The sequence below is a fragment of the Sciurus vulgaris genome (assembly GCF_902686455.1).
Source record: "Sciurus vulgaris genome assembly, chromosome: 10".
Lineage (NCBI taxonomy): Eukaryota > Metazoa > Chordata > Mammalia > Rodentia > Sciuridae > Sciurus > Sciurus vulgaris.
Window position 1 is genome coordinate 97,923,014 of NC_136470.1, and position 26,605 is coordinate 97,949,618.

The 26,605-nt window shown below is 33.5% G+C and overlaps 1 protein-coding gene and 1 long non-coding RNA gene across 9 annotated transcripts in view; both read right to left on the reverse strand.

The window, feature by feature from the left end:
- The window catches only part of NAALADL2 (N-acetylated alpha-linked acidic dipeptidase like 2), a 1,337,824-nt gene that overhangs the window by 647,962 nt on the left and 663,257 nt on the right, over positions 1-26,605 (reverse strand). The window lies entirely within an intron of this gene.
- On the reverse strand, positions 14,495-23,649 carry LOC306670517. The gene is made up of 3 exons (XR_013766428.1): positions 22,429-23,649; positions 15,524-22,284; positions 14,495-15,450 (listed from the first exon to the last, which is right to left on the reverse strand). It is a non-coding gene; the product is annotated as an uncharacterized lncRNA (long non-coding RNA).

Genomic DNA, 26,605 nt, shown 5'->3' on the forward strand with positions numbered 1-26,605 from the left:
TTATTCTTTAATAATAGCAACATCTGGGTTTATTAAATAGAATAGAAATACCTTGCATAACTTGACTGATAGTCCTACAAATCTCAGAGCAGTTTCAAAATGCACGATTCAGGCTCCAGCCCTTTGTTAAGTTTGCACATAAATTAGGCATTGTGAGAGAAGATGCTAGAAGATGATTCTAGGAGGTAGAAAAGTGGTTCTCCCAGTTGACAACATTCCAACCCCTGGCAAATGAGATTTTGTAGGTGTGATTAAGTCAAGGGGTGTGAGAAAGGGGTTACCCTGAATTAGCTTGATGGGCCCTCCTCAGCCTCTTTTCTCCCTCTTTTCCCTTGAGTCAGGAAGGAGGAGGCAGAGTAAGAAAAGTGTGATGATGGAACCAAAGGTCAGATTGAGAGGGACTTGGGGGGGAAGAAGAGAGGGAGAGCATGAGAAAGGGAGATATAAGTGCTCTGTATCAAGTCTGCTAATGACTTTCACTCAAGAAATGCTATCTTGCATGAATATGGTCCTCAGGATGGAATCAATAGCCTGAGGAATGTTATGTGTGCTTCTTAGAAATTCAAAATACTTGTTTTTGTTTTCCCTTCTCCTGTAAAATGAATATCTTTCTGTTGTTCTTATTTGGCTGGAAACTTTTAGTTTAAAAAATAACTTCTAAAACTTTATAGCTATTTGTAGGTTCCATAAATGTGGGTTACTTCCAGAGAGGACTCAGTCTTAACCACTGTCACTATTACATGATTTTGAATGAATTCCTGGCATCTAAAGCAAATACATTTTTATTTTTATATTTATCATTTTTTGCATTTTGGCTTCTTTATCAGCTATTTTAACTTGATTTATACTGGTTCAGAATCTGAAGCAACACATTTAAGATCAATTTGAGAATTCAAAAACTATTTCTGACAATCAGTATGTCACACAGTATGGGAAGGCATAGATATATACTGCCCAAAGTCACTCAGAGGTATAGATTTGGATTACATTTAAGCACCTTCCCTGACAGCAGTAACTCAGATTTTAAGCATATTTCAATTTCTGCAATTGTGTTGATTGCACAGAGCAGCTTTTTGAGGCTCATTTAGCAGGCCATAAGGTATTTGTTTATAGGTGCTGATGAGGAACTAGGAAAAGGTAGTTGTAACCAACAAAATGAAAATATTTAGCCTGTAGTTAACATGTACTGAATATATTAGAATACATTGATTTGGATGACTGAATGTTGCTGCAATACAATTATACTCTGAGTATGGATTGTGAATTGATGATTAGATTTTTTTTTTTAAATACAAAGTTCAGAGGAAAAAGGATGTCAACTGTTCTTTTCCTTGACATAAGAAAATGCATTTACACATTAATTATTTTGTTTTGTTGTTGTTGTTTGTTCTTTTGTACAGGAGATGGAACCCAGAACCCAGGGGTGCTTTATCACTGAACTATATCCCCACCACTTTTTATTTTTTTTATTTTGAGTCAGGTTCTCATTAAGTTGCTGAGACTGGCCTCAAACTTACAATCCTCCTGCCTCAGCCTCCTGAGTCGCTGGGATTACAGGCATGTGCCACCACGTCTGACAATACATTAGCTATTTCAATACTTCTCAATGTAATTTTACAGATATACTATTGTCCTTATTATAACTGCACCCCCAATACTGTTCAATGTATTATTTGGAACTCTGTTGCCATGACAGAATTCCAATAAAAGTTTTCACAAAATGTATAAGAAAATTTTCAGGGCTTAATGATTGCTAGTCAATGGTGAAATCAAGTTTGCAAGTCATTCCTCTGAGCAAATTCTTAGTTCTGCTCTCATGCAATGTATCCATTGGTACATGGTAATAAGCATAGGAGGGAGATGGAAATTTAAATTTATATCATAATACATAAAATTATGTATTATGTATCATAATACATAAAATGAGAACCTACACTATTTGTTTCAACAACTTTTAGTTATTTGGCATGCTGGTGAGAATGTACAGAAAAAGGAACACTGTTGGTGGGAATGTAAAGTAATACAACTGCCATGAAAAACAGTATGAAGATTCCTCAAAAAATAAAAACAGAATGACCATATTATCCAGCTGTTTCATTCCTGGGGTTATATCCAAAGGAAAGAAAATTAGTGCTCTTTTTTAAAAAATGTCTTTGATGTGTTCTAATTAGTTATACATGACAATAGAATGCATTTATGCATTTTGATAAATCATACAGAGTATAATTTCTCATTTTTCTGATTGTAGGATCACATTGGTCATGCAGTCATATATGGACATGAGGTAATAATGTCTGTTTCTCTCTACTATCCTTCCTACCCCCATTCTCCTTCCCCACCCTTCACTCTTCTCTACCTAATCTAAAGTAACTATTCTTCCCTAGCACACCCCCACTTATTGTGAATTAGCATTTGCATAACAGAGAAAACATTCGGCCTTTGGTTTTTTGGGTTTGGCTTATTTTGCTTAGCATGATATTCTCCAATCCATCCATATACCAGCAAATACCATAACTTCATTCTTCTCTAAAGCTGAGTAATATTCCATCATATATACATATATACACCACACCATATTGCATATGTATTGTATATACATATACATTATGTGTGTGTGTGTGTACACACATATATATACACCATTCATCTGGTAAAGGGCACCTTCATATTTCCATAGTTTAGCTATCATGAGTTGAACTGCTATAAACATTGGATATGGCTGTGTCATTGTAGTATGCTGATTTTAAGTCCTTTGGGTATAGACTGAGGAGTGGGATAGCTGGGTCAAATGGTGGTTCCATTTCAAGTTTTCAGAGGAATCTAAATACTGCTTTTCATAATGGCTGCTCTAATTTGCATTCCCACCAGCAATGTATGAGTGTACCTTTTTTCCCACATCCTCACCAACATTTATTATTGCTTGTATTATTTTAATTTTTTTACGGACTACATTTTGATTCATTGTACACAAACACTAATACATGTTGGCGTGGATGTGGGGAAAAAGGCGCACTTGTACATTGCTAGTGGAGTTGAAAATTGGTGCAGCCACTCTGGAAAGCAGTGTGGAAATTCCTCAGAAAACTTGGAACGGACCACCTTTTGACCCAGTTATCCTACTCCTTGGCTTGTATTCTTGATAATTGTCATTCTAATTGGAGTGAGATGAAATATTAGTTTTGATTTGAATTTCTGTAATTGCTAGAGGTGTTGAACGTTTTTTCATGTATTTGTTCATTGATTGTATATCTTTTTCTGTGAAATGTTTGTTCAGTTCCATAGTCCATTTATTGATAGGGTTGTTTGTTTGTTTGTTTTTTTGGTGTTGAGTTTTTTGAGTTCTTTATATATCCTAGAGATTAATGCTTTATCTGAGGTGCATGTGGTAAAGATTTTCTCCCAATCTGTAGGCTCTCTTCACATTATTGTTTCTTTTACTGAGAAGATACTTTTTAGTTTGACACCATCCCATTTTTCCAGCACCATTTGTTTAACAGACTATCTTTTCTTCACTGTTTTTGACTCCTCTTTTGTAGTAAGAGATAACTGTTTTTAGAAAAATCAGTGTTTTGAATTAACATCTGTACCTGATGTTCACTGCATTTCATTCACAATAACCAAGAAATGGGAATTATTTAAGTGCCCTATCAGTTGATGAATTGATAAAAATAATATGTTGCATGTATACCATAGAATACTCTTCAGCCACAAAAAAGAATAAAGTCCTGTAATTTGTGGCAACATGGATGGAACTGAAGAACATTGTGCTGAGTGAAATAATCCAGGGACAGAAAGACAAACATCATATCTCCTTCATCTGTGGAATCTTAAAAAAGTTGATTTCTTGAATGTTGGGAGGAGAATGGTGGGTACCAGAGGCTGGGGAGAATAGGAGGGAAGGTTGATCAGTGGGTACCAAGTCACAGTCAGATAGGAGTAAGTAATTCTGGTATGTGATTATACATTGGGGGGATTATAAATAATAAGTCCATACTATAAGTCTCAAAAGACTACAAGAAGGGATTTTGAAAATTTTTATCATAAAGAAGTGATAAATTTTTGAGGAGAGATGGTTAACAAGAATACACAATGTATACATGTGCCAAACATGTTACTCCATTAATTTGTAAAATTTTTGTTTTTGTGTTAGTTTAAAAATTAAATTAAAAATAAACAAATACATGCTTGAAAACAGCTAATTATACATTACTTGAATTTTGTTTTCAAATTCTTAAATAATTTTATATAGACAAATTACAGTTTTATATGTTCTTGTCAGCTACACAGTGATACAATACAGTGTGGGATGACTTCAAATTAATTAATATGTCCATCACCTCAAATATTTTTCTTTTATTCCTCTGGCCCAAAGGAAAATTTGTACCTTTTGACCAATGTCTCCAAATTATCCCCACTGCTCAGTCTCAGATAAATTCTATTCTACTCTTTGCTTCTGAGTTTGATTGTTTTGAATTAATAATAAATATGAATCCACATACAAATGACTTATTTCACAATAGTATAATATCCTCCGGATTCATCCATGTTGTCATCGTGACAGAATTTCCTTTATTTCAAATGGTTAATATACTTCCATTGTGTGTGTGTGTGTGTGTGTGTGTGTGTGTGTGTGAGAGAGAGAGAGAGAGAGAGAGAGAGAGAGATTTTCTTTATCCACTAATCTGTTTATGGACACTTAGGTTGATTCTACCATTTGGTTACTGTAAATAGTGTTACAATGAACATAAGATTGCAGATATCTCTTCACCAGGCTGATTTCAAATCCTTATGATATCTACTCAGAAGTGGGATCTTTGGATCATATGGTAGTTCTATTTTTAGTAGATTGTTTATTTTTTAGGAACTTCCATGTATTTTCTATAACTGCTATACTTATTTACATTCCCACCAAAAATATGCAAAAATTCTCTTTTCTCCACATCTTTGGCAACATTTGTATTTTTTTTTGAATTATCAAATTATCTAATAAAGATGACATGATGTCTTGTGAGTTTTATTTTAATTTCCCTGATGATTAACAGTAAGTACTTTTTCATGAATCTTTTGGGCATTTTCATGTTTTCCTGAAGAAAAGTCTTTTCAAGTTCTTTGCCTGTTTTCTTGTTCTTAAGTTCCTTATACATGTTTTATATTAACATTTATCAGATAGACTGCTTGAAAATATTTTCTCCCAATGTGTGTAGGATGTATCTCTACTTTGTTAATTTTTTTTTTTTTTTTTTTTGGTGTGCAGAAGATTTTTACTTTGGTGTAATTGGATTTATCTAGTCCTGTTTTTAATGCCTGAGCTTTTAGAGTTAAATCACAAAAAATCATTACCTAGATCACATCATACAGTTTCCTACCTCCCTCTTTGTTTTAGTCTAGTATTTCTGCAGTTTCAAGTCTTATATTTAAGTGTTTTATTCATTTTTAGTTGATTATGTACATAAGGATCCAATTACATTCCTCTGGGAAATTATGTAAATTATTTAGAATTTAATATGAAGAAAATCAGAATTTAATATGGTATTTTCAGGGTTTACATAATTAAAACAAGAGTATTTTTAAACTTAAAATTGAAGATACCACTTGTTATATCACACCATAACACACAAGGAATCATAGTGTATCTAATTAAAGGACTCACCTAAAAATTTCTGATGTCAGAGAAATTCTTTCAGAAAAGACTTCTACAGAAGGATATGGTTCCTCTTGTTTCACAAATATTTATATAATCTAGTTTTCATGTAGAAGTTTACATTAACTATAAATAGCCTAATTTTATTTGCTTCAGGCACAAACTTCCTTGTCCTTCATATAGATGTTTTTCTGGGTCATCTTTAAATATATTTGTTTTCATTTTAGCACTGCCATAGATTCTTTCAAGAAGAACATAAAACAATTTATTAATTTAATACTTGTGAAAGATTCCTCATGGTGGGTTACAACTGACTAACTTAGTTCTAGGGATATGTTTTTTCTATACATCCCCCAGATAATAATGAGATAGCAATGTAGTTTGGGTAAAAATTCTAATAGTCACTCAGAATTATTTTCACTTTCCAAACTAGCTAGTTTTCTTTATCAATACAAGGTTAATTGTTTTGGGTCATTACTATGTAAATCACTGATAATTATCATAATTGGTTCTATGATTCAAATTAAAAATATAACATTTCAAACAATGACAATTTTGACAAAAGAAATAAAAATGAATTCTGTTCATGCTTAAGAAACTGATAAAATGTTGACTGAGGGGGATGTGATCTTAGATAAAGTGGGGAAGGAAAGAAAGGCCAAGTCAAGCAATGCTTTGAAAGTTGCACACAAAATTGTATTTTCTTTTATTTATTATTTTTTTGTGGTGCTGGGGATCGAACCCTGGGCCTTGTGCTTGCAAGGCAAGCACTCTACTGACTGAGCTATCTCCCCAGCCCTGTATTTTCTTTTATATGTAGTAGGAAGTCATTGAGGATAGTTGTGATCCAGTGAACAAAATGATAATAATTGCATTTAGAGAGCTCACTAGCTGCAGCATGATAGTGGCTCAATGCCTTTTTTGTAAACAAAGTTTTATTTAAATACAAACACTTGAATATTTTTGCATATTATCTATGGTTGCTTTCATGTGACAATGGCAGTGAAGAACAGTTATGACAAAGAGTATGGTTCATACAGCCTAAACTATTCATCACCATTACTTTATGGAAAAGTTGGCTGACTTCTGGATTAGAAGGATATATGAGTGCAGGTAGGAAAATCTGATGAGAAGCTGTAGTATTAAGAGAGGGATTAGATGCCCTGGATAAAAAAGTAGACAATAATATGGATATAAGGCAGCAGATTCAAGACATATTTAAGAGACTTTTCTAAAATATTAAGTGATCAATTAAACATAAATTAGGGGTTGAACATCTAGGTGAAAGGTGATGCCAAACATTAAAATAGTCAAGATCAAGTGAGGATAACGGCATTGTGAGGGGGGAAATAAGAGTTAGAGTTCATACATGCAAAGTTGGAGAGGCCATGAAAGAGTTAAAAGTGGTCAAGAGGTTGCTATATTTATGACAATAGAACTTTAATTCTGAGGAAAGCAAAGGCAGGTATCAGCAGAAATGCAATTAAATCCATGGAAATAGCAAAATCTTCCAGGAAAAGAATATAACCTTTTAGGTCTTAGTGGTGAGCCAGGGGACATGATGTCAACAAAATCAGAGAAAGAAATGGCTGATAATAATGGAGAAAGGGAAGGTATAGTGGTATCCTAAAAGACAAAAATAATAGAGTTTGTTCATGAGGAAGAGAGACAAAGAGTTTGCTACTGAAAGAAAGTAGAATAAAGACAGAATCGTATTCACTGGATTTTCTAATAGGAAAGTAGTTAGTGGCTTCCATGATAGTTTTATCACTGGAATAGAGATTACAGACAGTTTGAGGAGGATGCAGAATAAATATGAAAAAATTGAGGTCAAGTATAAGGTAAATTCTTGAGAAATTTTCCAAACCAGGAAAGATGATAGGAGAACTGAAAGCATGAATGTCTTTGTTTTGTGTTACATGACAAAATAGACAAGGCAAGATCCTTTATAAAGAAATTCATTTGGCTGCTCACAGTTTTGGATATTCAAGAGCATGACACTGGTATCAGCTCCTGGCAAGGACCCCCTGGATGTCTCATAACATGGCAGAAAAGCATAATGGGAACTGACCACATGCAGAAGAGAGCAAGGTTTGAGATGTTCTCACTTTTACAACAACTTGATCTTACAAGAAATATTCCAGTCATAGCAGACATAACCTATTCCCATGACACAGCATTGATCAACTAATAAAGGTGGAACTGCCATGACCTAAATACCTTTCATTAGACTCCACCTTTCAAAAGTTCCACTGTCTTTCAACATCATCACATTGGCTACCAAGTTTGTAGCATATGAACCTTTGGTTAACAAGTCATATCTAAAACATAGCTACAAGTGAGAATAGGAGAATTCTATTTTGTTTTCTTTGCATATTTGTTTTTGCATTTGTTATTGTAGGACACATTTTTGTGTAAGGATATAGAGAAAGAAAGAGCAACGATACTGACTAAATTGTGTTTGAGTAATAAAATGTTCAAATCCTTGACTATAAAGGCAATGGTGGCTACAAAATATCACATAATATGATAATTCAAGTATATCTATAATAGATGTTTGTTTTAGTCAACTTTAAAAGAGTAAGAAAAAGAAAAGCATTAAATGCTGGAGATAGTGACGTTGAAGGATCCCAAAACAGGTAACAGGAGAAAGACTTTTAGGTTAGGACCAAGGTCCATATGTGAGTGAATGAAGACCAAACAGTAAATCATCTGCTAACAGCAAGAAGAGGTGGAGGGTTGTTTAATCAGAGTGAAGGACATTGAGAGGTGTTATGGTTTAGGTATGAGGTGTCTCCCAGAAAGCTCATGTATAAGAAATGTAGGAAATGTTCAGAGGAGAAATGATTCAATTATGGGGTTATAACCTAATCAGTGGATTAATCCATTTGATGCATGAATAATTTGAACAGATTACTGGGTGGTAACTGTAGGCAAGAGGGGCATTGGGAGCAGTCGGTCATCACGAATGTGTCCTTGGGGATTATATCTTGCACCTGCCACTTTCCTCACTCGCTCACTTGTGTGTACTCCCCCCCGCCAATTCCTGGCTGCCATAAACAGAGAAGTATTCCTTCATCATTCCCTTTTGCTATGAATCTCTGCCTCACTTCAGGTCCAGAGGAATGGATTCAGCTCACTAAGGATTGATTCTCTGGAACTGTGAGCCCCAAATCAACTTTTCCTCCTCTAAGTTGTTCTTGTCAGGTATTTTGGTCACAGTGATGAGAAGCTATTAAACGTGCTTCTTGAATCTGAGTTTCCGGGCTTGAGTTGTGGCTCAGTGGTACAGCACTTGCCTCACATGTGTGAGGCACTGGTTTCGATCCTCAGCACCACGTAAAAAAATAAACAAAATAAAGTTATTGTGTTCATCTACAACTAAAAGTTTTTTTTTTTTTTTTTAAACTTTAAAAGATTATTTTTAAAAATCTGAGTTTTCTCTGGGTTTGGGAGGGGTAGCCAACAAAAAGAAGGATGCAGGGGAGATAAGGAATACACATCAACAAGAAGTAGCCATACCATAGCAAGGGGCATGCAAAGCCTTACATCATAAACACTTCAGCATTTAAGCAAGATTATACAACACACACTTAGCATCACATGTCAACTTTCTTAACTGACAGGAACACTGTTTGGAGAAAGGAATACATACCATTTCTTATAATTTTCACAAAAATGTATGCTATGGTCTTATCATTTTTTAATCTTGTGTTTAATATACAATATGTACTTTCATGATTTTATAAACTTTTAATTAAAACCCCAGTATGACTTAACTTTTATAATTTAAATTTTTAAAATTCTGTTGAAAAGTCTATTACTTATTTATCATCTATTCATAGAGTGATTCATCTAATCACTCTATAAATACTGATCAAAAATGTATGAGTGCCCATGTACTTGGAGTCACTGGAGACTCAAAGATGAATCCAACAAACTTACTGTCAAGGAATGTTTAGTCTAGTGAACAAGACTGATTTTAAAACATTACATATTATAAGGGTGACAGATGATTAGTCTTTGAAGTACTATGGAAGCTTGGGGAGAGATACACTTAATTATAGTTCACAGAATTAATCATACAAGAGTAGGTGCAGAGGCTCCATGGTTCATTAGACAATGCTTATTGTGCTTCTCAAAGTCCTTCTTGAGGGATGACCCCAAAGCCTATTGGCTCTTGTAGCTATCAAAGAAAAGTAGGTTGGTGTGACTATTTTATTCCACAGATTTTAATATTTCATGATACACTCTCACTTCCACATCATGCATATGCTCTTCACAGTTCATATTTTCATATTCAGAACAACTAGTATTATTGAACTATACTGTTTATTTTCTACAAATCAGTTTTTAGTATGTGTGGTTATCTCATATGTACAGAGAACCCCATGATTTTACTCCTCAAAGAACTTCTGAAATGTTAAAATAGTAAAATTAATATGTATTTAATTTAAATCAATTGAATTATATTGAGGATGTTTCCTAGTTTCTTCTCTTATAATTTTTATTACTATTTTTAGCTGATGTAAAGAATGGGAAGAGAATATTGGAGAACAATATGTGATGAAAAGATATGCATCCTACATTGACCAATATTTTATACATATCATGCTTATTATGTTTGTTTTATACATATGAATACATATTCACATGTATATCTTTTACTATGAAATGAGAAATAGGACAACTAGTTCCTTTCTTTTTTTCTTTCATGCTTATATTATTTAGGTTTCCTTATGAATATGCATTTATTTTTTTAGAAAAACCAATAAATGGCTATTTTAAAAATAATATCTTTGATCTGAACTTAATATTAGTTTTTAAAATTTATTAGATTTAAAAAGTAAATGCCAGTGCACACAGTAAAATATGCAATCACATTTTTTTAGCTTCTCTTAAAAGCATGAGAATCTGTATAGTGTTTGCTTTATGGACTTCAATAAAATTAGAAACTTCTGGCAAAATGCCAAGATCAGAACCTGTTTCACATTCAGATTTCTGCATCATTGAGAGTAGAATCTTGCAGACTATCCTTGAGAACAAACACAGTCTTTGCTTTTCTTGTGTACATTCATGAATCATTGAATTTCCTTCCCCAGTGTGTGAGCAGCTGCCTCTTGGTACTCACCCAAGGCTTGTACAAACCAAAAGGTGCAATGAAGCACAGAAAGAGAACTGTGTAACTCTACCATGTGGGTATAAATAGATGGACTGAAAAATGAATCAATTCATAATATAATAGGAAGTGAAAAAATATCAGTGCTATAGGCTCTTGGTCCTTTATACTACTCAGGTATGAGTAGTTGTTAAAGTAATAAGAAGTGGAGAAACACAAAGCTATGCACCTCCCTGTTCTCAACACATGGGTATAATATTACAGTTTGTGTTCTCAGCCTTATCTCTCCCCTTGTTATGGTTTAGATATGAGGAACCCCTTAAATCTGCTGGTAGGACAGGAATATTCAGAAGGGAGATGATTAGATTATGAGAGTTGCAACCTAGCTCTCATAGTCTAAAACAAACTAGTCCATCGTAGTTTTAATGAACTGACTGGGTGGTAAATGGAAGACAATTTTTCTTCCCTGTGGTCCCTTATTCTCTCCCTCCACTTCTCTCTCCTACTTCCTGACCTCACCATGAACTGAGCAGCTTTACTCCACTGGACCCTGCCCGCAAGATGCGCTGCCTCACCTTTGACCCAGAACAATGGAGTGGCCCTCTATGGACTGAGACCTCTAACTGTGATTCAAAATAAACCTTTCCTCCTCTAACTGTTCATTTTCTTTATTTTGGCCACAGCAATGCAAGTCATCCCTCTAACTTCACATTTATTTGCTTTTGTTTAGCTAGCCCAATTTAGTTCATGCTAAATTTCAATATTTTGCCTATCTATATGATACTAAAAAAAACCTTAATATATCTACCCTCTTTCTATTTAAAAAAGGGATATTATATAAAACAAAGCCTCTAGCAGCAAAAGTGTTCGAAACTACATTTGTACACTACTTCCTAACTCTCTACCTAAGAATGTACCATTCTTCATTTGAAATGAGTATAGATTCTGATGTTTACATAAATGGGGGGGTGTAGAAGAAGCACACATGATGAATATGAATTTTTCTTTTGCATCATAGATAAAATTTTTTAAAGTGAAAAACTAGATAATGTTTTTCAGTTATTCAAACCTACTCTCCTATATCCCACAGTTTTGCAACATCAGCTTCATTTCATATGTATCTTAAGCAAACACACAAAGGTTTGCCTCTTTGATTTGCATATAAACTAACGCACTAGGAAAATCCCAAAAACAATATATATTATGCTGATCGAATCACAGAGATTATTTATAGTAGCTGTGCTTTTTCCAGCCCTAAGAAGAGAAAGAAGTGGTCAGTTCAGTCAATATTTCTTCATCTGAGTTTTCTTTATACCTCAATGTCATTTGAATGCTTGACAAATCAGAGATTATATATTTAGTATGGTCAGAAACATCTTAAGAAGTGAAACAAAAATATTGAGCTTAAAACATATAAAAATTATACAGGTATTTCAGTTTACCTAAAGAAAGAGAAAAGACAATAAAGGAAGTATCAAACCTACAAATTAACAGGAACAAACAAAGTTCAAGATATGCCTCACTTATATCTTCACTTTGACAAAGCTTCCTTTGATAATCAAATCAAATCAAGCTCCTTGAATATCCTGGAATATTAACATTCCCCTTGAGTGCTGGTTCCTGGCAAGAATCACTTAGAGAGTTTGCAAATAGTATAAAGATGTAGTGCAACTTTAGGCTCATATTATGTACTCAAGAGTCACAGATAATTTGAATTAGCTATGTATGAGAAAAATGAAAGCAATCAAAGCTGAAGAAAATAAAAGTGTCTAGTATTTCCTCACAAACAAGGCAAAAGATGCCTACTCTCCTACAACACTGTCCACTATATACCAAGATATGGCTTCAATCTATGGTGTGCCTTCTTCTAGATAATATGCTGCCACCACAACTCAATGAATTATAACTTTTCTTCTTCCTCTTCTCCCATTCCTCCTCCTTTTCTTTGGGCCATGAGTGGGAAGGGCTGGGGATTGAACTCAGGCCAATTCTACCACTGAGCTATACTCTCAGCCCCTTTTATAAACAGGGTCTCATTAAATTGCAGAGGTTGACTTGCAATTCTCCTGTCTCAGCTTCCAGAGTAGCTGGGATTATAGGCACATGCCAGAGCACCCAGCTGGCAGTGTAACTTTTCAATATGCTGGATATTGAGAGGGGGTACAAAACATTATGTCTAAGTAAAAGGTGGACTCCAGTTGGAAAAAGAAAGGTGGGGAATTTAAAGTAAGAGATAATATGCTTCTAAAAAGGGAATCAATAACCTTTTCTCCAAAACTCAGTTTATTCTTTGCACCAAACCTCTTTGAACATTATATGTGTTCTTACAATCGATATGAGGCCTTCAGCAACTTCAACAAACAACTTCAACAACAGCAAAAGCTACCTAACATTCCAAATTATAAGTATAGAAAATTACAGGGTGAAATTCTAATTGCTGAAGCTGTGATAACATAGATGACAGGCAGATTTGTAAAAGAATGTCACACCCAGATATGATTCTCTTTAAAAAAATGTTATTCAAAACTGAGGTTATGGGAAGGATGTCATAAACTGGTTCAGTCATTAGTAAAAGCAAGTACCTAAGGCACTATCAGAATGATTGCAATAATTGATTGATAGCCACAGAGTGGCAAGTCAATTAATTTTCTTTTTCTCATGACAGAGATACATAATACATCATTAGGCCATATGAAGAATAAAAAATCAGTGCTCTGCACTTGTTACAGAAATCTGGGCAAAGCAAAGAAATAGAATTGCTATATCGTGCACTTTGTTATTGTCTCTGATTATACGCATTCCAGCATCATCCTTTAGGGTAGAGGGGTTGATTTCTAATTGAATAAAAAAGTCTTGGTGGAAGAGAGATTCCACCTCTACTACAGAAGATGAGTTCTGATTATTTCCTGTTCCTCCAGTATTTCTTCAGTAAGAGAAGCCTGATCCAGCCAGAGAATTTGAGTCTTGAGGGAACAATGGGAAACCAGGGAAGTATTTAGAGCATTATTTTTGGCACGGTCCTGAGGATTTTCACCATCTGTTGGCACCACCAACGATGTTATCCTAATAAAAAAAGTTTATGTGACCTCCTCTTAAGTCTTTGCATAGCTTCTTTTGGTCCATATCCATTTTCCAAACTCTTTATTACAGTCTTCATATTGATTCTGTGAGCTATTTATTAGTTGGTCTATAATTTGTTTCTGTTGCTTGCACTCAGGAACATGTACACTCACCAGCTCCTTTATGCCTAAATAATTACTTAAAACACTATAGGGGAAGCACTTTGGCAAATTCCTTAAAAGAAAATGATCACAGATATCAATAACTCTTAACTATGATATAATTGAATTTATTCTTCTATTTGCATTTGTGTAAAATTCTTGTGTGCATTTAATGTATATCACACCAAACACAATTCCAAATTGTATTTTATTTTGCTCAATAATTTTCACCAAAAAGGCAAATATAAATTCACTTATAGAGTGCTAATGCTTGGAAATAAATATTAATTTCATGAACTATTTCTGATAAAATATAGAAAAAATAACTTTTAAATTACCAGGTTTTTTTTCCAAAACTTCTCCCCTGCTGAAAAAGTAAATTTTTCAACATTGAAACCCTTAGAGATTATTCAAGACCATAACATAATTATTTCTCTTTATTACTAAGATTTCCAAATTAATGGTTACTCCTTGGAGACAAAAAGCAATTAAATATTTTATACCCTTTGTGTGTGTGTGTGTATGTGTATATACATGTGTATACACATGTGTGTATATACATATATTTTTCTTTCTATATCCAGGTGTTCTATATCTATGGATTCACTTAAACATGGATCAAAAATATTTGAAAAAAATTATTTCTGTACTGAATATGTAAAGTTTTTCTTACCATCATTCCCTAAACAATACAGTATAACAACATTTACATAGCATTGTATTAGATATTCCAAATAATCTAAGGATGGTTTAAAAATATACAGAATTATATGTGTAGGTTACATGTCAGTACTAAGCTAATCCATATAAGGGACTTATACATTTGAAGATTTGATAGCTAGCTGCCTGTGGTTTTGGAACTGTTTCCCCCATGGAGGTCAAGGGAAGACTATATACATTTTTTGAAAATTTTACTTATAAGCCTTTTATAAAAAAAAAATTGCTGCAGTAGTTGTCTCTGGTAAAGCAAATTTGGAAAATAATCAATTCAAAATTGGTTGCTATTATTGGTAACCACTTACAATAGGAGTGGTTAAAAAAAAGTTTATTAATTAAGTAAATTAATTTAAGTACTATTCTGGTGGCCTATGTAAAAGTGAATCACAATTTAATTTTTAAAAATATCCCTTGCTACCTCTTCTATTACCTTAGTAATATCCAGATAATTAGGTACTAATACTAATGCATAATATCAAATATAGACCCTTGTAGTTTCAAGAAATCAAAATATCTCCAATATGTCATAGCTTTGAACTACTAACAAAGATTTTGAAGTGTTGTCAGTGTTACCTCAGATTTCACTACATAAATTGGGACCTTCAAAAGATGGAAATATTGGAAAGATTCCCAAATTCTTTCAATTCCCATAAAAAATTTTATCATACTAAACTCAAAGATGTATATTGTGGGTTGTGTGGGCGGGGGGGGCATGTGTAGATGCATGTGTTCAATGAAACTCTTGATCCTGCCTTCTTTTCTTTTTTAATTAAAAATCATAAATTTACATAGGGCAATATTGTTTGATTCATTCTGTTATTCTGCCTTCTTAAATTTAGATATTTTTTGACAAAATTTCAAGGTCTGGACATGGCATCTTTACATGTCATCTTTACTGGCTTAGACACAACAAATATTCATATCAGCTAGTTCTATGACTTCTGTAACTCTGATTAAATTGATCCACATATTCTCAGTATCATTCATGTTGTAGGCCTCTCTTTAAGTTTCCTGTTTTAGATTTTTTGAGAGTCTTACACATATAGATTGCTGATTTTTTCATTGCACTTGCAGATAATTTTATATCTATAAATAAATTTGTGAATGTTCATCTAAAATAATTTAGTCAACCATCTTTATTAAGCTGAAATATTCAGTTTGAATTCATGTGCTTTTGTTGGAATCCAATATGAACACTTAAATATATTTTTCTTGATCTTTTAATTTGATTAACAAAATTTTCAGAAAAGTTTTTAAAACCCACAGATGACACAAATTTTTCACAGGTTCATTAGGATTTACATATATTTCTAAAATATGGCTAACAGTGAAATTTCAGATTTTCTTTACAAATTGTTTTGAAAGAGCATAGGATACTTTTTTTTAGGGTAGTCTCATCAATATGGTTGATACGTAAGAAACTGGAATGGCTGGCTAGGAGTATAGCTCAGTGGTAGATCACAGGCTTAGCATGTGCAAGGTCCTGGGTTCAACTCCTGGCATTAAAAGAGAAAAGTAAAGGGGAGAAAAGTAAAAGGAATAAAAAAGAAAGGAAGAAAATTGGAATGGTTTTCAACAATTTAACACTATTCATATTTTCCGACTATTTTAAAAACTTTATTTGTCCTGATTAGAAACTCCAATTACTCCTTTTTTCTTGACAGAATAAGCTTTAGTCTGAACCCACTGTTATTTATATTTTAAACACTGGAGTTCAGAACTAAAAGATTCTTTAAAATAGCATAATTTTTTTTTAATTATGAAGGTACATTTCGATTGTGTTCACACATTTTAAATATGATTAGAATCTTCTCTATATTGGTGGCTAAATACTAGGAATTTTGTGTTATTGCTTCATACTACTATTCTGAAAATGTGATTTGTCTTAGGTGTTTTGTAAAAACAGTAAATAGTAAAATAATTTTACATATGTATTTTTTAAGTGGCCAGGAAAGAAGCCATATTAGCAAATGACTTAAGGAGGGTGAGCAATTTGTAAGCCAAGCAATGAAATATCAATCAAATAAAGACATAATCATATAGTTTCAAGTGGGCCAAGAATCTGAATATGAAGCAAATGTAAATAAAAGTTAAATCAATGTTCATTAAATTTTAACAAAATGCATGATTTCCTTTTTCAGATGGAAAATATACACAGAACAATACCAAAGGTGACTTGCTTTTAACAATTTCCAAAGAAAATGAATATTTAAGAAATTTAAATATTATTCAAATTGAATTCAGTATATATCACTATATCTCTAACACTTTTCTAGTACAAACTTCACATTTATACTAACTCTGTCCATATATTAGGAACCTTAAGACCATCTGGTCCAACAGATCTTAAACCTGGCTGCAGAACAGCATCATTTGGAAATCAAGTTAAATGTGAATGTTGTTCATGTGCCAACCTAATTAAGTCAGAATCTCTGGTGATAGGACTCAGATATCAGAATGTTTAGGTAGTTTCCCAGGTGATATTAAGGGGTTGAAAACCCAGTGGTTTAGTTCCAAATTTCATTTTATAGGTGACCAACAGACCTAAAGAAATATCAACTTCCTTAAATCAGAGTCAGTAAGAGTCAACACCAGGGGGCTTTCCACAGTCTTCCTAAAACAAAGTTAAACATGAGTTAGTCCTTAATTTCCATCGCTACTCTTATGTGTGACTTTCTTTCCCAATTTTAATTGTTATCTAGATAAAGCCAAATAAATCACCTCTACTTTGACTTTACTTATTTTCTTCTGATATGTCCTGAAAATTAAAATTAAAATACTACCTAGGATTTTGGAGTAAAGCTAGAGTCCAGAAGTTTTACCTCCCAATTCCTCACTGGCTCCTTATCTCAAATGCAAAGTGCCATCCAGCTCTGGGCTCCTAGTGATTGTTCCACCTGTCAATCTGCCAACTCAGAACAGTGTAATATCTGTGCTGAAGAGAGTATTACAAACCACAGTGTTCTTGCTTTTTTGCTTGAGGTGAAAATTGCTCTCATTTTGAGACAGCAATGGTTTCCTTTGTCTCCAGATGAGGCCACAAAATCAGTATCCTTCTGACATATGCCAATAGCACTGAGCTATGAAATATTAAAGATGATGGTCAGCAAGAAGCTGAATGTGCCTCACACATAATAGACATACAACTATGTTTGGTGACTAAAGAAAAAAATTACTCCATCTGAATTCTGCTCCAATATCTAAGGAAATTCCTCTATGACTAAGAGACTTAAGTAAAGGAAGAACTTTTTTTTTTTTCCTCACACAGTGCTTGAAATTACCTACAAAGATACATAGGCCTCTCCCATAACTTTTTTCCTCTTGTGGGTGGGGTACCAGACTGAACTGCCAATTTTAATTTTTCAGAAAAATTGAACTCTGATTAATTAAATGAACAACTCATTGAAAACCTGGGACGGAATGGGTTCTGTATGTCAATCAACTTCAGTACTGTGAGTTACTTAGAAAACTGTTAATCACTCCCCAGAATTGCATCAAATTATATCTATCCCAAAGGATAGAAACTGATAAATCAAGATATCAGTCAATTTAAGAATCCTAGTTAAATTCCTAATTCCCTGTTCCTCTTCATTTTCAGGTAGTTTATGGTAGATCTACAAATGCTAAGTGACAGCAAGTTGATCTTATGATATTACTATACAAACATGATTGGGAAAATAGATATCCAGATCCAGCTTAGAGTCTTCTCACCTTTCCAAGGAAGGCTAATTTGGAGTTGCTTATTTGTTAAAATTATACATACACATAATTAAAACATTAATAAAATGTATTACTCAAATGTCTACTGTTTTTCAGTTTATTTACAAACATTTTATTATTTAACCATAGCGATTCTGCTTGTTAAATACTAGTCTTTATATTGTAGAAATGATAAAACTGATGCTTAGGGAATTAAAGGATACATACTAGACACAAACAAATCTGGACTCAAGATTTGAACTAAGATTTAGCTCATAATGCCATCTTTGACAGCCACAGGACACAGCCTCCTGCATTTCCTGGTGTATTTTACCTAGATGCAATGGATCTTTTTATTATTCTGCTGAGAGAACTCACTGATGGTATACAGAAACTGGAGGGAGGACATCCCAAGGCTAATCCATCTGCTACTTTTTATGATTTCTGGTATAAATAACTATTTTAAAGAATTTTCTAACTCAATGGATCTTAAGCATTTTCTAAAATTTTTAGAAAATAAGTTCTTTGCATTTTCCACATTTCCTATTTTTTTCTTTATTTTTCAGTAACAGAGAGAGAGAAAGAAGAGAGATACAGAGACAGGTTAAAGGTGACACTTAGTGTTAATGCTTTGTTGGGTAAAGAACTGTCATTGTGGTATTAATAAAATGATTTAGACCTGGCTCAATTAACTCCTTTGTATTGATTTGATGTAGATGGGACTTAACAGATTAACTAACCTAAAATGTCTATTTTTAACTCGAACACAATAATCCTGGAGGTACAGCTCCCCTGCTTTTAGCAGACGAGCAGACGAGCTGTACCAACTAAGCAGGTGATACTTAGGATCACATGAGAAGTTCTAGGCTGTTAATGCTAGATGAGAGCTTGTTCCAGAAACCCTTTGGTCAGAATTTCTGAAGGATGAGCTACAATGTATTATCACAAATTAAGTTTTAATAAAGAGTAAGATTTAGTAATTTAATCAATATTTCATATTGGAAGTCCTATTAAAATAACCAAAAAAACCATAAGCCACAGCAAACAATTTATTACAACAAATTCTAGAGTCTCTTTTCTTAATATACTTTTCAAAACCAGTGAGGAGTATAATTCCAACATAGTGTTCAAATAAAAAGGCAATGTAGGAAATAATAAGCATAATCAATCATTGATCACATTATATGTAATTCAATATATACTAATCACATATTTCATCTTCAAATAATGAACTTCACTCATGCAGAAAATTATTAATACTATCTTCGCTGAGGTAATACAACTATTTATCTAAAGATTTGTTCAAAAATAGGAACATGGGGTCTAACATGCATGAGAAGGATTATGGTTTCATTTTAAACCTAGGATTCACTTCAGCATTTAACACAGGTTTTAAAATATCTTCAAAATGCCGAAGAAGAAGTACTCACTTCTGACAACCAATTAAATCTAAAAATAAGAGTCCTTGGTCTAACACTGACCTCGAAGGGTAATTTCTCCATCTCCTTTAATTTAGATAGATCTGAATTTAATACACTACTTTCTAAATACTCTCCTAAAAGGAAAGTCTAGACTTTTTCTGTAAGAATGTATTTTATATTTTTTCCTCAAAATTTTTGCCAAATTTTAATCAGCACCATTTGTTTTACTCTTAGACTGTCACTGTATTTTTGTTTTTTGCTTTTTTAATCTCAATTAGTGTTTTATCTGCACCTTTTAAACAAGTGTTTCTCAAAATTGGCTGTACATTATTGTTATGAGGGGAGATTTTTAAAAAGATGTGAAGGCCTGTGCTTCATCTCTAAAAGTTCTGATCAGTTAATTTTGAATAACGTCTAAAGATTTACCTTTTCAAAACTTCTCAGATTATCCTAATGCCCAGCCACTGGGAACACTTCCTAGTCTTCTAAATATAATACTCATAAATATCTAAAGAAATATAAATTATTAATATAAACATCAGTATGAATAGGAATCACAGATGGCATGGTTATACCCAATATATACCATAAAGTAAATAAAAAAGGAAATCCAAAAGAAAAGGGGATGGGGGAAACTCCATTACACATGATACAAAAGCATCATGAACTATACAAATTGTCATTCATTGTAATCTTTTATTCCTTATTGCTAGAAGTTTCCTAAACTTTCACGTGCTGAAAGTTTCTGCCTGCTTCTGTCTGCTCTCCAGGTTTGTTCCTGTCACTTTGAGCCTGGGAGTATCAGGTGCCAAAGTTCAGAGAATGGTGTTCTACCTGACAAAGAAGAAAGGGTCACAGGTAGCAGCAGCTGCTGCTGCACAGACCAAACACAGCTAGCCAAGGAGCTCCTGCAATACCCGACCCCTGTTGCACTTTATATTGTTCTGGGGAGCTTTGAAAAATGGCTAAGGCTCAGGCCCTACTGCCCCAGAGATCTGGCTCAGGCAACTTACCTTTTGTAGCATTTTCAGGAGTCTGTTATGTGCAGCCAGGGTGGAGAACCACTGCCTCAGATGTGTTTGAAAATTCTGAGGTCACAGGATGCCGTCAATTATAACACCACCAGGATGACCAAATGTAAGTGATCCCCCTACTACCATGCACAGTTTCACCTCTCCTTTCTGACATTTCCTCCCTTATGCTTAATCAAAGATTGCTCTTATTCATTTTGATCTTCTTTTAATTCTTTAAAATAACAGTTTGTCATAAGAAGAATATTGTGATTTGCTACAAATCCTCTCACTCACAGAGTGGGCTTTTATCAGACATAAACAGACATTTGGGACTTTGATCCTTCTGTTATAGTTTGTTGAATTTATCTTTATTCTCAATTTTTCACAGCTAAGGTGTCAAAGTCATTCTACATTATTCCTCAGAAGTGAGAAAAATATAGCAAACAGGATGACAAATTGAAAAGCTTCTTCCCTTTCTTCTCCGTATGGCTTTTTAAAAGTCCATGTTACTAATAACACAGAGAGACAGAGCGAGAGAGCGAGAGAGAGCGAGAGAGAGAGAGAGAGAGAGAGAGAGAGAGAGAGAGAGAGAGAGAGAGAGAGAGAGGTTGACTGACTATTATTATATGGCACTTATGAACCAGGACAATTCTAAACACTTTATAGGAAGTTGGTCATTTAACCTAGTAATCCAAAAACAAAGGTAATATTTTACCTCCCTATATAGATGAGAAAATACAGGCGCAGAGAGTAAGTAAATTGCTTAAGGTGACCTAGTAACTAATTGAAAAAGAATCATTAGTTCTTTAAAATCAGGGCTTTTAACTACAAGAATGTTGTCTTTATGAGAATGAAGATTGTCCTTCCTTGAGTAGAAAGGTGATTTACGATATTATCATACTCGTGATTAACAGGTTAATCTTTATAGTCCAGTAGGATAATGCAACAGGAATGAAATTTGATTTTTATAGGATTTTTCTGGTGATAAAGGTGCCAGAAAATTACTAAAGGCAATCACAGGTACTCTAAATGTAGGTATATGCATGGGGAATCACCTAGGAAATAATCATTTAAGAACCTAAGAAACATTGGAGACTCCTTTGAAGGAGTGACTTTGAGTAAACTCTGAGCAAAGTCCCTCAGAAATGTTAACATAAACTGAGTGGGTAGCTGCATTCGTTGGGAAAGAAGATGGGAATTAAAAAGACCCCATATTTCTAAGAAAATCTTATTTCTATATAGGTTCAGAAGCAATTTTTAAATTTTAATGACAACTCCCTTCAGTGAACAACCTCTGAAAGTCAGCCAATCAATACCGGCCTCACACTTTGAAAGGGAGCCAATCAACAGTAAACTCATCCTAGTGGAACAGGCCACGATTAACCAGTCCCCTGTCAGTACTCCACAACACAATGATCCAAATGAGATCAGAAGTATGCCTTGCTCAGCAAGGCTGCACCTAACAGAGATACACTTTCTCTTTCTTTCTTTCTTTCTTTTTTTTTTTTTTTTTAATTTCAGATAGTGGTAATCTCTCCTTTCAATAGATAATGTAATTGTTACATTTTCAATGTTTAAAATTTAAAGCTATCCAAACCCATTTTATGGTTCTGTTAGGTTTAAATTTTAGTAACTACTTTACTATATCCTGTAACAGTATTTCTAGATGAATGATGTTAGGCTAGTCTGGTAAAGGAGCAGACTAGAATCTAAGGTAAAGGCTTCATACATGAACCAAAAAAGCTACAAATATACATCTGCATCTCTGAGGGCCAATGCACAGGGCAAACTCTGCTGTTGGACTGAGGCAGTACCAGTGCACTCTCCCGGAATCAAGTTGGCTTTTAAATTACCCTAAGTAAGGGAGGACTCATAGCACCTGGAACATCATTTGTAAGATGGACAATCCAGTCTTTAACAGTGACATAACATGGTACAGAAAAGTAACAGCAGTTGGTGACTGGGAAGAACTGCCTCCTGTTTCTTCTCCCCATGTGGGTGGAAAAGCTAGACACCTTAGAAATGGGTAAATCTTTAATGTTTGGGGTAATTCAGCAGGAAAGAGTTTTAAAACTTCTCCTGTTAGTAAACTTCTTGTCACTAAAACATGCAGATTCTTAAACATAAAACTAGAAAAAAATGTGAAATATGCACACATCTCAAGTTTGGAAGTGAACTTGTGAAGTTTACCATTTTATAATAAGATTCCATGACTTGTCTGGGTAGCTTTCATGATTTTTACTAAGATACTTTATTTGGGAACTTATTTAAGTATATTAGAATTTTACATAATGTAGCAACTATTGACTATTCATGTTATTCTCCCTCCATTGCTACCAAATCCTTAATTTACTTCTATATAATATTGTTGATGTATCAGTTTTCTTTCATTTCTCTATTATGTATCCATAGACCTAATTTCTCATGTTCCCTTACAGAAGAAAAATCATCAAAAGTTTTCCATCTTTTTAGTCACAATATTTTGATTATTCAAATCATGTAACAGTTTTGTATTAGGCTCATTTTTCAAGGGATGGCCTAGTAGAGTCAAGAACAAATAACCAGCTCTATAATCTTAGAAACCTGCTTGAAGGTGGCTATGTTTACTATAGACTCTTACATAATTTTACCAAATTATTTGTGCCAAATATTTGTCCAAATTTTTGGAATTTATTGCTGATAACTTTCTACATCATAACCATGTTTATAAACCCTCAAAGAACATCCTCATAAGGAATCACTTGGTTGATACCAACTATTAAAAAGAAATATAAATTATAAGAAAGACCTTACTTTCTGTAAAAAATTAAAAGCTAAATAAAAATAATAAAAAAAGAGAAAGACCTTACTTTTAATCTGGTAAGTGATAAAAAAGAAAATCATTAATAGAGTAGACTTCAACAATTTTATTTTATAATATAAGGAGTTTATAAACATATTTGGTAATTACTTCCCTTCATTTCTCTGATACAGTGTGTAAAAGGTAATAAATATTCAAACAATGCTAACATTTGTTATTTTAGTGTGGTTGCTAAATTTTATTATTATTTAATATCACTATTATTAATCAATATCCTTTGTTGTGTTATACATGTATGATCATATTTTAAAGTATGCAAATAAAACATTAAAACATCTCATTCATTTAAAATTTTCTATTTTTGAAAGGATTTGTAATTCACATATTTAATAGCGTGGTGTAGTCACATAGTTTGCGTGTATGGTGTATAGTGGAATCATTTATGATTATTTATCAATATTGTTAGTGATTATTCATTATTAGTTTGTCTTAAATTTATTTTGCTATCATGCTCAATCAAAAAAATCTATAGACCTATGACCTAGAGGTAGTCTGACCTACATTCAATTAAAGTAATCTCATGACAATTTCAAACATTTAAACTATTTGCTATGAATTAAAAGACAATTCCAGTTTACAGGATAATAAACAGGTTGCTAATGGTGTACAAGCCACTACAAATTTAAAAAACCAACATATCAGTCAGAAATGCTGAATCTGCCCAGCAGGGCATCTGTCAGTAATAGGTCACTGTGGCCTAACATGCGGCCAGTAGAATGCCTTTTTCCTGAACTGGAAAACTCACCCAGGTCCTCACAGCTTCATAGCACATATCTTCAAGGCCTATGCCTACCCATCGGAGAAGTAAGTCGGAGAACCAGCTCCTAAATTTTTGCACCATCTGGATCATCCCTGCTCTGCTTCACTGCCAGACGCGCAAACTCATGGGCAGAGAGCCAAAGTGCTCAGACTGTAGGTGTGACTATTTTCTGATTCATTTTTTTATGATTCATTGTTTAAACAAATTTTGAATTCAATTCCATCTGGTAGAACATTCACTTTCCTTCAGTCACAGCCTCTACCACTAATTATGAGCTTATATTCACAACTTCACTCATCGCCTTTACCTGATTGACCCTGAAGGCATTTGAATTAGAAATTCCTGTGACTGTGAATTATAGGAGGGCAAGGACTGTGTCTGTTTCAGTCACCATTGTGTATTTGGCCCTTATCAGAATGTCTTACATGGGGTAGACTATCATTAATATTTGATGACACAAAGAATGTAAAAATCAATGGATGGTGGTCTCAATTCAGATTTTGAGGGTGAGTAGCAGAGGGGAGGTAATATTGTAGATGTCTACCCTGGTAATCTTTAAATCCCTTGAGTATCATGATGAGTTGTTCTCATTAACCACAGTAAATAGACACACATTAAGGTAGCTACCCAAACTGGTTACAATGCTACCAAATTATAAATGCTAGTTCCCGAGTCCTGCAGGTAAATGTTTCCAAAAGACACTAGATCATTATTTTCATGGATGCACACAGCATGAAAGATATTGCTGTTAAAGACAAACAACATATAGATTCACTGGCACCTGTCATATCCTTTTTTATAATAATCTGTCTGAGAGAGAGAGAAAGAAATGGAAAAGAATTCTTAACAGCTGAGAATAACAAAGGTAAGACAGAATCTTTTCATTGGTACAAAATCTGACAGTCTTACTTATGAGTGGTTCCAAGATAGAGTGTGAAACCAAGAGAGGTTATTGTCATCAACTTTTCTTTGAAATAGCCTAGTCTATGAATTTTTGTCACCTAGCTCAATGGTTTTTGAACAGGCACTTGGAGGCAACAAAACATTTTCATCATGTTCTTTATGCTCTTTTGAAATCTTTCTTTTGATTAAAACACATAATGATTCTTAATCTAGATGTTGTGCACAATCTAGAAATTTTATCTGTGAAACTGAGAAAACATATGCTGTCAGAGAAGTATAAAATGATTGCCTCTTTCTAATACCTGAGGTAGTAGCATGATAATAACTATGTAAGACAACTTCTCCCTTTTCTTAAAATAATTATGGCTCTCTAGAATTTGGCATCTGTGTTACCAGATGTTATTGTCAAACACGTAAGCAGTGGGTTTGAGTATTGCACCAACTTGGCCAGCTTCCAAAAGTCTTTGTCTAAATACCTCAGCAGAAGCAGGTAGCTTTCTGTAGACCAAGATTTTAAGTATTATAACACACTAATCCTGTTCCATTAAGTGGCAATGGTTTTCTGCAACAGAAGAGTGAATCTTCTCAGTTCAAGCCACTACTTTGGTGCTACTGATAGACATCTTTATGGCTAAGTTTTAAATGGAAGGAATTTATTATTTAAATGAATTTAATGGCACTAAGGAAAAAAAACAAGAAAGACAGCTAATTATGAACCAAAAAATTATTACATTTTTCCAAATCAATGACATCATACTCTTATGACAATTAATCAAATTATTTTGTCAGATTTGGAAGAAAAATATGATTCCTTAGAAAAAGAAAATTACCTCCTTTAAATAGGCTATGATATTAGTTATATAATGCTGTGTTTTGAGGACATTAAAAGGTTGATAAGAAGATGTAATGATCATTTAATAAAGTAAGTGAAATTCTTAAAATCTGAGATTGTTCTTCCTTCTTGATGTTAAAATAGACCTTGACTTATGAACTATATACATTACAGTGCTGAGGACTGAAACTAGTATCTTATGCATGCTAGGAGAGAGCTCTACCACTGAACTACAAACCCAGCCCATAGCTTTTTTGTTGCCTTTTATAAATTAAAAACTGACAGTCACAAAAATTTTATGAACAAATTATATTTAAAATATGTATGTTTCTCTAAAATTTCAAAAAATGATTTGCTATAACTCCAAATTTAATTTTGAAATACTTAGTTGAAATTTCTTAAATGAATGTCACATACAA